Consider the following 13,119-nt stretch of genomic DNA (forward strand, 5'->3'; position numbering starts at 1 on the left):
TCTTTCCAGCAAGGTCAAATTTGAGTCAAGGCCCAAGTGAAAAGAAGCCAAATATTCTAAGCAAAGAGACATCAGAAAGAGGGACTGGTAGGTTCAACAAGGAGCCTAAAATGAGAAAGAGCTTAACCTATTTAAAGAAGAGAAAGAAGGCCTAATGAGACGGAGACAAGGAAGAAGAAGGGAGAGGCCAGTTCAAGATGAGCCATGAAGCTTATGGAAAAGCCCTTGGATTTTATTCCAAATCCGATGAGAGGCTATTGGAGGAATTTAGCAGAAAAACGACATGAAATATAGACATGAAAGTATCAGCCCAACAATCTAACAAAATCAATCCAACTTTTCAACTCTCCTAATAGAATGTTAGTTCTGCCAGCTCTACAAGGAAAGCATGGGAATATTCCTCAAATCTGGGGTAGAGAATTCCTGAGTTCCCACTTTTCATTAGGGATCCAAGTCTCACAGATGCCAATACAACTGACCCAGGAGGAATATGTACCCAACTTTTCAGAAAGACCAACCTAACTGGGGTGTCCTATTAAGCTACTTCCTAAATTCTTACTCTGTCAATGGGATGTGTTACCCAATCCAGGCTCAATTCAGAAGATAATTGTCAGCTGTGCTGTGTGGAGGAAGGAGAGGAGAGGAAAACCCAAAGCAGGGGACACAGAGTGATTTATCATCATTGGTCTAGCATTACATGGGCCAATACAGAATTTCCTTAGAAGGCACTGGAAAAATAATCAGCTGTGTTGTAAAATATTAAATTATTTGTATTAAAATAATACATAAAATATAAAGCATTCAATATATTATTAAATGTTATTGAATTTTGTAACGTTTCATTCCAATAGTCTTTCATAAAATCTTAAAAGATTTTCTGCCATGTAATCAGTGAAATGTCATTTTTTTTCTCAAGCAAAAAGATAAAATTTATGAACCATGCATGTGCCAGTTCTGTGAGATGCCAGCTTGATTAAAATTTGCCTAAATGTGCTTTCAACTTGGCAGAGCACCATTGGTGCTTAGACATTAAAACAGCTGGCATTTCTGTCAAGACGTTTCATATTACTTCTTAGAAATGTAGATTAAAGTGGCTTGCCTTTAAATCCCTACACTTGAAACCAATATATACAGATCGGCTCTATTCCCAAGAAATAAAAATGTTTCATTCCCATCCCTCTCCTTTTTCACTGCCAATCCTAAATGCCTTTGTAGGCCCAGGGGGGACCCCAATGAAAAGTCCTGATAGACTTGCTTTAGACAATCAGAAAGCAGTTGGGTTAATTATTTTTTTAAAACAACCACCAATGATGTTTATTCTGTATGACCCAAGTAATGTAACCAGCCTCTCCTCCAAAAGGTAGAGGGATGGTTAGATGATACTTCTGCTTTAAAGCTCACTGAAAGTAGAGAAGTTTCCCATTCAACTGCAAGATAATGCTGGACACTCCTCTAAGGACATACATATATCCCATAGAGACAGAGATCACAAACTGACACCCACACACCTAATGTGACCAACGCATTTTCCCCACGTTGGTATGCAGCAACAGGGGTTCAAGTCTCATAATGTCAGCACAGTGTTTTTTTAAAAATATGAACTGGCTGTCAATATTTAAAAATCAGATCTCACATCTTGAGTTCCAGCTCCTTTGGAAAAAATTAGAACCTGCATGTGTGCTTTCCTGCAGAACAACAATCCCAAGCGGATGAGTAGTGGCCACTCCCTACAGATGGAGAAACACATGATTTGCCAAGTCTCTACCATGCCTTGTTAGATTGTAATCCCTCACTGAGCCGTTCACTTACAACACTTGCCTGCCCAGTCAAAGCTCTCTTTGGTAATGAAGAGATAGATCGAGTGGACGGATGGATGGATTTCAATAAAGTCCCAAATTCTGGACTCTCCCTGAACAGTGAAGTTTTATAGCAAGCACTGTTTTATACCAAAGATTGAGGTCCCCAGGCTTTCCTAAAATTCGAATTTTGAATCCCTCAGATAAACCAAACTGAGTAGTTGACTTAAGCAACTAAGACTATCTAAGAATCTGGCCACTTCTAGAACTCTAGACCCTAGCATTTCTTCCTATTCTTCAAAACAGGAGACCTTAAGACCGATTATGGCTACTTGCTAGATACATGGCACCCTTGTGGAAAAGAGAAAGGGTTCCCCTTCCTCTAGGGTGACACAGATCCACATCACCTGGCACTGCTTGGCAGAGTACAGCTGTCTTTTCACAGGCCTTCACCTCCTGCAGCCAGCCCAAGTGTACAGTGATCACTCCACAGAGATGTATGCAGTACCACAGCCTTGGAGCCAGACTACACAAACCACAAATGAAATCAATGCATGCATGAAAATTCAAACCAGGAAATGCACCTGACAAGTCAAGAGATTAAAGGGACATCAAGACTTGGGAGTTTCTTCTTTGGTACAGTGGGTTTTTAATCTCTCAGATGAAACAGATTCCAGAACCTTTGAAAATGGGAAGTGGAGTTCCCGTTATGGCTCAGTGGTTAACAAATCTGACTAGGAACCATGAGGTTGCAGGTTCGATCCCTGGACTTGCTCAGTGGGTTAAGGATCTGGCATTGCCATGAGCTCTGGTATAGATCACAGACATGGCTCAGATCCTGAGTAGCTGTGGCTATGGCGTAGGCCAGCGGCTACAGCTATGATTAGACCCCTAGCCTGGGAACCTCCACATGCTGTGGGTGCCACCCTAGAAAAGACAGAAAGACAAAAAAAAAAAAAAAAACCATGAAAATGGGAAGTGAGGAACATATCAGGCCAGGAGAGGTGAAATTTAATATAAGACCAAACCACTGTACTTTATCTCTGAGATCATTCTGTCCTAATGAACAGGCTTCCCACATGGGGAGATACATAGTCTACTTGGAAAATCAATTTTTAATTTGTTGGGGGTAAAATGATTTACAAGAAGAATTTTTGTGTCGCTAAAAATTCTATACCGAATGGAAACTTTGCAAATCCTTTTTTTTTCCTCCTAAACAGTGTAGTCCAAGTAATCTCTTCTACTCTTTAATGGAATATGAATTTCAACAAGTTGTGCCAGTCTTACTGACCTGAAATTTCTCCTGTCTTATCTCACTGTTCAATTTTGTGTTTCTCTACCCTGCTAGGGATCTGGTTACCCTGGCTTTCAGTGGGAATCCTGATGACCTTTCTCGGGATGTTTGTCATTACAGTCTTCTGTGCTATTTGACTCTGAAGAATATGCACTTAAACCAAATTGATTTTTTTCCGAGTTCAGTGGAAGCACATATGTCAAGTACCCCTTTGATTCTTCCAGAGGAATCACCAGAGCTAATCCTCCAGCCGCAATATGACTGCATGCTTCCACTTGGCCTAAAAAAAGCTGCCCTGTCCTGCCCTGCCCTAAAAGGAGGAAAAGCTCTGCCCTCTCCAGAGAGAGAATTTTGAATTATGTATGTCATCACTGAGAGTACTTTTTCAGATCCTAACAACACTGGAAATGAAAGAAGCATTATGAAGAAAGAAATTCATTTTGCATCTTTGAAATATCTTTGATCCTCTACCGTTCCCTGGTTTTATCCAAGGATAAAGTATTTACAAATATTCCCCAAAAATGGGTCTCTATCATGCTCCTGCAAATTTCCCTTTCTTAAAATAACAGCAGTAATAATAATGTTTTCTTTATCTAAAATAGAAAGTGTTATATCCTTCTGCTGCAGACTGAAAGCTGAAATGATTCTTCTTCTTCTTCTTTTTCTTTTTAAGGCTGTACCTGTGGCATATGTAAGTTTCCAGGCTAGGGGTCAAATTGGAGCCTCATCTGCAACCTATGCCTCAGCTTGTAGCAACACAGGATCCTTAACTCACTGAGAGACGCCAGGGATCAAACCCATATCCTCACAGATACTGTGTTTGGGTTTTTAACACACTGAGCCAACAATGGGGACTCCAAGAGTTGATGTTCTGTTGCAATTTACCAGTGACAAAGATGTGACTTCACATTCCTTAGTGACAATGTTGGAAAGGCATTACGATGGTCCTGAGTTCTCACCGTAGCCTCTAGGAAACTGCACACGATATGGTTGAATAGTAACTTTCTGGGTGTTGCCATCTAAGGATGGACTTAATGGATTTCACAGGGAATATCATGACCTATGTGGGCTGGGGTTGGGGGGATGGCAGGACACGTTGCGGGGGTGGGGGAGGTGTCTCTTTTCTCCCTCTCCCCACAATCTCACTTTAACACATAAAATAGTAATTCCCGTAAATATCTGTTGGAATTAGGGAGGAAATATCTTTCCTTCACTCTATTATCCATCCATTTTCCATCATGGGGAGAGATATCAGAATTATATGATTATTTGCCCTCCCTTCAATCTCTAGCTCCCTACCTCCCCCCTGCCTCTCTGTATTTGTACTGCTCCATCCCATGCTCTCTCTCACCCACTCTGTCTCTACCTTTCTTCCTCTCTCCTCTTTCCATGCCTTCTTCTTTCTCCTTCTAGCTATCTCTAACTCTCCCCCCTCTCTTCTTTTCAATCTCCCTTCCACCCTGAACTACCAGCCTAAAATCATAGAGATTCAACTGTCCTCCTTGTTCAAAGCCATGGGTGTAGAACTGGCAGCTGTATTTGTGATGGAAAAGGTAAATTCACAAGAAGAGATGGTGGGACACCCACTGGGCCCAACCCCATAATGAAGATGTATCAGCATTAAAGTAGAAATTCTTTATGATATTTGAAATACAGTCTCCGAAGCTCTCAAATGTAGAAGTAAAAAAAAAAAAAAAAATGGATCTCAACCAAAACAGGCCAAAGGAAAATTATATGCAAATGAAATTTCCTCTTCATATATCTGGCCAAGTGATTTTGATGGACCATAAAAAGAAAGAAAGTGATCATCGGACTCCAAAATGATGACTTTGAATTAAAATAGTCAAATAAATCATTTATGGAGAATATTTTAATATAAATTTCATTTTCCTAATTCTTGTAACTTGCATCTCGACTTTTTGAAGATAATTGTGTATACTATGATGCATTAAATCCCTTTGTGCATACATTGCTGTTTTATAATAGCATAAGTTTAATTCAGTAAAGAAAGAGAGTCAACAGTTTAAAAAAATCCTTCTCTGACTTCTGTCTTTATTTCCTCATTAATCCAGAAGCTACAGGAGGATGAGGTGTGATTAAGCTCTTGGATTCCCAGTAACTCCCACCACTGAGAATAAAGTGTGCAGACAGAAGAGTCAGTCAGCTAACCCAAGAACCAAGGAGGAGGGCAGCAGGACCTGCATGAGGGCCCATCACTGGGAAGCCCGGACCAGTAAGAAGTGATGAGTGGCAAGCACACTGCATGCTCTATGGACTTCATACCCTTGCCATCAACAACAACAAAAAATACTACATTTAACAAGCCTGACACTTGTCTGCTCCTAGTCCTAAGACTCAGAGATGAAAGTCAGGAAAATCAGAAGGAAAAATCAGTCAGACACGAATAGAGGCTGTTCTGTTGGTGATATTCAGTTATGGGTTTTCAGGATTCAACGAGGAGGAATTGGAAAGCAATATCTGAAACCTGCCATGTTGCATCACAGTTGTTGCTTGTACTTAGGCCTGCAGTTCTCCTCACTAGAGAAAACTGAGCTATAACTGTGAGTCACTTAGCCCAGAGGAGGTGGGCCAGGTAAACAGGAACCTTAATAGAACAGAGAATTCACAAGACTTATTCCTGCCATGAGGGCTCTGGGCAGAGCAATCATACCCTCAGTTTGCCCAAGACAGAGCTGATTCATGCTAGTTGTCCAGTATAATTATTAACAGTGCACCTTTCACTCTCAAAAGGTCCCAGTTTGCATGATCAGTCACCTTTAGGTATGTGCTATATAATGGATTATTTATAATCCATTAGAGGTATCCTAATATGTGTCACAGACTGCATTCAACAGAACCTCTGGAACTGAGGAAAAAGATACAAATGATATACTTAAAAATGATTTTCATGCAACTTTAGAGGTAAGTAATATATAAGGAAAGCTAGAATACAAATCGACCCAAAACAGAAGGAAGCAATAAAAGGAAATGAAATGCAACCTTGACCTTAATTTTCTACCATCCTCTACCTTAGAGTTGGTCAGCCTAGATATTTGGAAAGCAATCTTGGAAAAGAATATAATCCTTTAAGAACATTTTTTAAACCTTTGATTCAAGAGACAAATGGTATATTTTAACCAAGATACCTGGTAGCAAATAGGTATTACTAAGGCAAAGATCTCAAATCTAGTTTTCTGAGAAAAAAGTGCTTTCAGTGAATACGTAAGAAAGAAGGAATTTTCTTCCTTTTAAAGACACATAGGGAGCTTAGCTGTTTACATTACCAACTACCTGCTACATTTCTCTTGCTAGGAGACCACAGACCTGGAAAAGCCAGGTTCAAGCTCACAGCTGTGGCAAAAGCTTTATTTACATTGCCTATAATGTGTTTTATGCAGCCTTCAGTTTCCCATATACCAAGGTCTATGCCTAGTTAACAGGCAAAAATTAAATAGGGTCCAAAAGGAGCTGTCAAGGTCTCCTCTTTTAATTAAACAACCAACTCTTTCCCATGTTGTACCATGAGGATGGCATGACCCATGAAACAGGAGAGGACACAGTCACACAGCTGATGCAATATTTTATCTTCAATTCAATAAGGGCTACACAATAGAATTCTTCATAACAAGATGCTGCGCTATAGCCATGACATTGAAATATGGTAATTCACCTTCTCCCATCACCATCGTGTCCCTAATTTCTCCCAGTCCCCCACACCCAATTTAACTGGGACACATTCCATAATTCAATCCTTTCTGCTGGCTACACTTGGATACAATTCCAATACCTCCTTGTCATGATTCTCAACTACCATTTAGACCTTACCTTTTTAAAAAAAATATATGGAAATACAATCCATGCATAGGAAAAGGCATTGGATTTTCACAAACTTTTTCAAATGAGAACACTACGGCATCCTAGAAGCCACACCTTATTGACCCATCTCATTTACTTTCTTCCCTGAAAGTTTGACCACAAATTCTAATACCAAAGATCTGTTTCTAAGCTTTCTGGGAAGAGAAGCATACAGGATGCATTGCTTTGGTTTGGCTTCTTTTCTCAACCTTGTGCTTTTATGGAGATTCATCCTTATTGTGTGTAATTGTCCCTCATTCCTCTTTATTGTTATATGGTGTTTTATTTTGTGTCTAGACCACAAAGTAGTAAGTTGTTTTCAGTTTTCACTATTACAAATGATATTACCAATGAACATCCTTGCACATGTCTTTTGGTGCTCAAATGTACAGATTTTTGCTGGATATGCTTCTAGGTATTGAAATCTTAGGGTATAGGTTATCATCTATGCTCTGCTTTCACAGATTCTGAAAAGAGTTTTCCAAAGTGAATCTACCAATTTACATCCATACCAGCAATCTATGAGCATTTCTACTACCTAACATTCTCAATGGTATTATCAGTCATTTCCATTTTAGCCCATCTGATGGAGATAATATAGCATTGATGTGACACCGTGGATTTAACTTGAATTTTCTAGAGACTTAACCTCTCTGCTTTTACCTAGCCAATGGCCAGTCTTGGTCATTCAACTCCATTCTGATTATACTTATGAGGGATGCTGCCCTAAGAACCAAAGGGGCATCCACTTATTCCACTCAAAGTCATCCTGCCTGTTGGCTTTGTTGCTATCCACCAATCATTTCCTCATCATGACTCAACTTCTTATGCATGTCACTCTGGAGGCCAGCCTCTTCTCTTGTGAAGTATCCAGTCAGACACACACACCACCCCCTTCATTATGTGAACTGGAGTTTGGTACTTGCCATCTGCCTCTACATGGATTAAATCTTGAGCCACTGCAGCTGCCAACCCACAACAACCCCTTTGCAGAGCTCAGGGTAGAGGTTAGGAGGAAGGTACTCTGTGATCTGGGAAAACTGGCAGAGCAGGTCTTCAGATAGATATTTTTAGATTTTATGAACCCAATTCTTGCATCTCCTCATATATAGAAAAACACTAAAATCCTTCATGATGATGTCTGCTCCTCATGACTAAGCATTAAACTTCATGAGACCAGCAACAAACTTCAGTACAATGTGGACATGGGTGCATGCACCTTCCCCTTCACCTTTATCACATGTATACAAAACTAAAGACATCACAGTCATCAGAGAATGCAGCCACCTTGAAGGGTAAGCCAGTGAGCCCTGAGGGAACACAGGAAGGAAAAAAAGAATTCCTGCCATCTAGCAGCCATCAGACTGCAGCCACTTCTGTTAGTGACCAGAGGAAACACAAGCCCTGGAAACACAGGATACTGGCCCCAGAGAGCTGAGGTGCACATCAAAGGCATGATTTCAGTGAGCCCAGACCTTTGCATCTTCCCATATAGAAAAGTGCTTAATTCCTTAACTTGAGATATCCGGTTTTCTGTTATTATCCGTAAACTTTTGTACCTACTGCCTGCCCTTTGTTGCAAAAACTCCTACATATCCTAGCTCCCTCCTTTCCTCCTTGGAGCAGTTTTATCAGGGTTACTTAAGATGCTGTCTCCAAAGCTAAAGTCCTCATTTTGCCCCAAATAAAACTTAACTCTCGGTTTTTAGTTTGTGCATGTTTTTAAGTCAACAGTTATAAACCTACCCATAAGCTTACCAGATAACTTTACTTCCCAGGTGCACCAACAAAGATAAGTTCCTGCCCTGGAAACACCTGTGTGCTCCCTCAGAGTCCTTACCATTTCAGTCTTCTCTCCAGCCCCACAGGAAGCATTGTTCTTCCTTCTCTCCAAAACCCTTAACCCCTGAAAAAAAACGTGTTGAGTTTTCTTCTCCATTTATTATCTGTGTGACCAGGTGCAAGTTACTTGACTTCTCTAGGACTCAGGTTTCTCAGCATGAAGATGGGTGCAGAGCTTACCCCATAAAATTGTCATGAAAATTAAAGGATTATGTGCTTTAAATCCTTTGTTCAATGCCTGATGGGTATTTTGTGCTCACTAAATAGGTTTTCCTTCCATTACTCCTTATATCTCTCCACCATTATTAATCCTCTCCTGTTAACTTAACGGCAATAAGATGGAAACAACAATAGCAAACTTTGGCTCATGTAATCAGACACAGACTTGAAGCTTGATGTCTGTCCTTGACTGTCTCAGTCATTCACTTCCTTAAATCACCTTCTTACACTCTAAGAAGGACCTGAGATATCACACTTAGAAGTGTGAAAATTACAAGTCACTCTGTACTTCTAGACCAGCAGCCTCAAAATAGGGGCTCAAGGGCTACATCCATCCTGCTGTACATGTGTTTAGACAGCACAGAGTTTGTTTGGTTAATTGGTTATTGGTTTTATTTAAACTCTCTCGAGTTAAATATTAGGACAATTGACACTAAAATACAAAAATTTCTCCTTTTATCGAAACTGGAAGATCTGGCAACACTGCTTATGTTCCCTCATGGTAACAATAACCTGGAGCTGAGCGGCCACTGCCCTCTCAAGCCTGGCCATGAAAACTCTCTGGTCTGCCACACTCCCCTCCCCTCCCTATTCTCTTCCACCAGGCCAGTCTTGCTCACTTACACCACCTCACTAGACCTTGACAGTATTTTCAGTTTTGCCAACTCTTCTCAGGGTTTTTATTGAACTAAACAACTAATTGCCTAAGATTTACAGAACACCTGTAGTATATTTAACTTGTTTCTTTTACAAATACTGATTCTATGTCCTCCAGATTTTTAGAACTTGCAATGGTAAGGCCTCATTATAGCTGCTATAACATAGGTATCACAAATGTAGTGTCTTAAAATAATACATGTGTGTTATCTTACAGTTATGGGCATCAGAGGTCCGGAATAGGTCTCAGTGGCCCAAATTAGAGTTGGTAGAGCTACATCATTTCCTGGAGGCTCAAGTAGGAACCTGTTTTCTTGCCTTTTCCAGCTCTTAGAGGCTGCCCTCATCCCTTGGCTCATGGCCCTCTTTTTCCATCTTCAAAAGCCAGCAATGACTGGTAGTGTCTGTTTTGTGCTGCATCATTCTGGCATCTTATACCACTGCCTCCCTCTTCCACACTTAAGGACCCTTGACTACTCTGGTCCCACCCAGATAACCTAGGATTACCTCCCCACCTCGAAATCATCTGATCAGCAAACTTGATTCCATCAGCAACCTTAATTCCCCTTTGCCATACTCACAGGGTCCAGGGATTAGGATATAGACATCTCAGAACGAGGGGGTGGGCATTATTCTACTTTCCCCCAGCCATCAACACTGTTATCACGCCGTTCTTTCCTTGAAAAATACCGTTGAGCTAGAATGGTTGATTTACTTAATCATGTTGCTACAGGTTTACCTTTAGTTCAAAAACAAAACAAACCTCCAAAACAAACAATTCGTGGCTAGCATTATCATGCTCCATGGCAAAGCAGAGCAGTTTTCTCCTGCATGCCCATAAATTCCAGCTGGCACATTTGTTTGCTGCCCTGAAAGACCAGCACCTTCATGGGTTGTTGGGAAGAATGAAGAAGGAGAGGAGAGTGAAAAGGAATGACAAGGAGCTATAGATCCAGGTGCAGTTCTACTTGGGGATTAAAAAAAGAGGAAACACTAAGGGGCATATCAGAGAAGCTTCAGTGTTGCCTAGGGTACTCTAAGCCCTCGGCGAAGCTCTGAATAATAATTCAGACTGAGAGTAATCCTAAACTACTGAAGGTGCCCATGAATATTCTGCCATGTTCTCTCTCCACGGTGTTTCAGAAATTGCCCAGGGAAGGTCACCTGACTCACCCACAACACGGTCAGAATTAAATGGGAAAAAACAAACAGGACAAAGCAAGCAAAGTCACATAGGATGCTTTCACCCATCTCTCCTCCAAGTAGAGAATCAGAACACTGTTTCCGGTTTCAAAAAAATAGATAAAATAATATATCCAATCTTTAAATGTCTGTAATAAGCTGGCATCCAGACTTCCCTTGCTATTTCAGATTTTTAAGTAACAAATCTGGCAGGTTATAAATCATGTTTAAAATGGGTTGAATACATATATGTTTTTCTCTATACAACCTTTAGGGAATTTTTCAGTGCAACAAGAAATTTCTGGGCATGTTATGGTGCATTTGAATTTCTATCTGAATTCAATTCCTAAATCGCACACAAGGTTAGCTAGATAATCCCATTCATCCTTATGGATCCAGCTGGGAAGCTGGGCACCATGGCCAAACTCACCCTCCTTGAAAGGTTGTCACAAGTTCACAATCTTCCTGGAACCAACTCCTGTTTCTAATCAGAGGGTTGTTCTTCTAAACTCTCTCAAGTTTCCTAATTGTCTCTCTCCTTTAGACTTCACTTTCAAAACATTTATCACAGTTTTAATTAATTATCAGGGTAAATTTTTGTTTACCCCATGAGAACAGGGACATAACTGCCTCTTTTTTCCAAGTTTCAGTTCTGTGCCTGGCATATAGCTGGCTCACAAGCACTGTTGAATGAATAATGCTCCCTACCCCTATTTCTTCTTTAAAAATATCTATTTATTCATGCCAGGCATGATTTTAAGTGTTTTGCATATACTCATTCATTAATTCTTTTAACCGATTCTATTATGCAGGAGCCATTATTTCCTTGTTCTACAGATGAGAAAATGAGCATAGAAAGAGTCACCAATTTGTACAAAGTCATATACAGCCATTAATAACAGATAACATTGACCGAATACTGACATGTGCCAGACAGTGCTGCTGCCTGGCCACCTAAGGGAACTTTGAATTACAAATAGATGCCCCTTTTGGATGGATGAATTTTAAAAGGCATCTGTTCCTCCAGGATGAGTAAGGCCTCTGCAGGGCACAAGGATTATAAATTGAGAGCAGGCTCCCACCTGCACTGTCCCCTCAATCCTGAGCCTTTGGGCAGGGCACAGCCTGAGTAAAATCTGCTCATCCACCAACTTCCCTGAGCACTAAATGGTGATTACCCCATAGCAACCCAATGGGACATGCATTAGTATTATCATTACAGAAGCAAGAACAGCAACCTACGGAAGCACAATGATTGCTCAGAGCTGTCCAGCTCTTAGGTGACAGGTACAGGACAGTCTTTCCACCTGGAGCCTTTCCTCCCCAACTGCAGTGGACTAGCTCCCACTCATTCCTCAGTTCTCAGCCTAAATGTCTCCTCTGGTTCATGCTTCCAGAACACTCCTCTAAAAGATTCTTCTATCATACCCCATATTTTCTTTATAGCAATATCACACATATGTGTTTATGTGATTATACAATCCAAACCAGTGTTCCCCAATCATAGTATCATGAAAGCAGGGGCCGTGTCTACTTTGCTCATTAACTACCAGGATTTTCAACAAGCAAACCTTGTTGAATGTCCCTCCTAGGTCTTCACTGTGCCCCCTCCAACCCCGCCCTCATCACAATATTCTCTAACAGCCTCTGTTTCTGTCTTCTTACATTTGATTATAACTATTTTAAATACCATGAGGACAAAGACCTTATCTTAGACCCCACTACTGAATCTCTGGTATCTAGCACATTGCCCAGCACAGAGTAGGCACTCAAATATTCCAGAATAAGTGAGTGAACGAGTCTAAATAACAGTCCCCTTCAGAGAAAAAAGTCCTTGGTATTATTACTACCACAAATGACATCAATGGATTGAAGAATGGTTCTACTTTAACCACTTTACCAAAATAGAATCTCTATGCAGCACTGAGAAAGTATGCAGCTTCAAAATATGATCCAATAGTTTCCCCAGCCACAAGAGACAGGGAGGCCAACTCAGGCCTAGATAAAAAATGACCTGTCAGCTTAGTCAACAGTCTCAGGAGAGATCACTCAAACAGAAAACTCAGCATTCCTTCTTTAGGTCCTATAGGGACCAAGGCCCAGAACTACAAAGGATGATTCCTCAGGGGGTCTACAATTCTTACCAACAGACATTATATTCCTCCCCATTAAAGAAAGGTGTTAGGGACCCAAATCCCTCTAAATTCATAATTAAGGGCCTACCTATCCATCTGAAAAGAGGCAAAAATGCATCCAAATAGAAAAGAAGCAAAG

General features: G+C 40.7%; 1 protein-coding gene across 23 annotated transcripts in view; it reads right to left on the reverse strand.

Annotated features, from left to right (window-relative positions):
• The window catches only part of PDE4D (phosphodiesterase 4D), a 1,507,422-nt gene that overhangs the window by 1,359,048 nt on the left and 135,255 nt on the right, over window positions 1-13,119 (reverse strand). The window contains exon 2 of one of the 23 annotated variants that reach the window (XM_085002317.1): window positions 8,786-8,851. The exons of the other annotated variants lie outside the window; for them this stretch is intronic. The gene's annotated coding sequence lies outside the window, so the exon portion shown is untranslated. The remainder of the gene's footprint in view (window positions 1-8,785; window positions 8,852-13,119) is intronic. 23 annotated transcript variants of the gene reach the window in all.

The sequence above is a fragment of the Sus scrofa genome, chromosome 16 (assembly GCF_054392235.1).
Source record: "Sus scrofa isolate SSC_HxYL_T2T_F1_AM1 chromosome 16, Sscrofa_HxYL_maternal_Yorkshire_Landrace_v2.0, whole genome shotgun sequence".
Lineage (NCBI taxonomy): Eukaryota > Metazoa > Chordata > Mammalia > Artiodactyla > Suidae > Sus > Sus scrofa.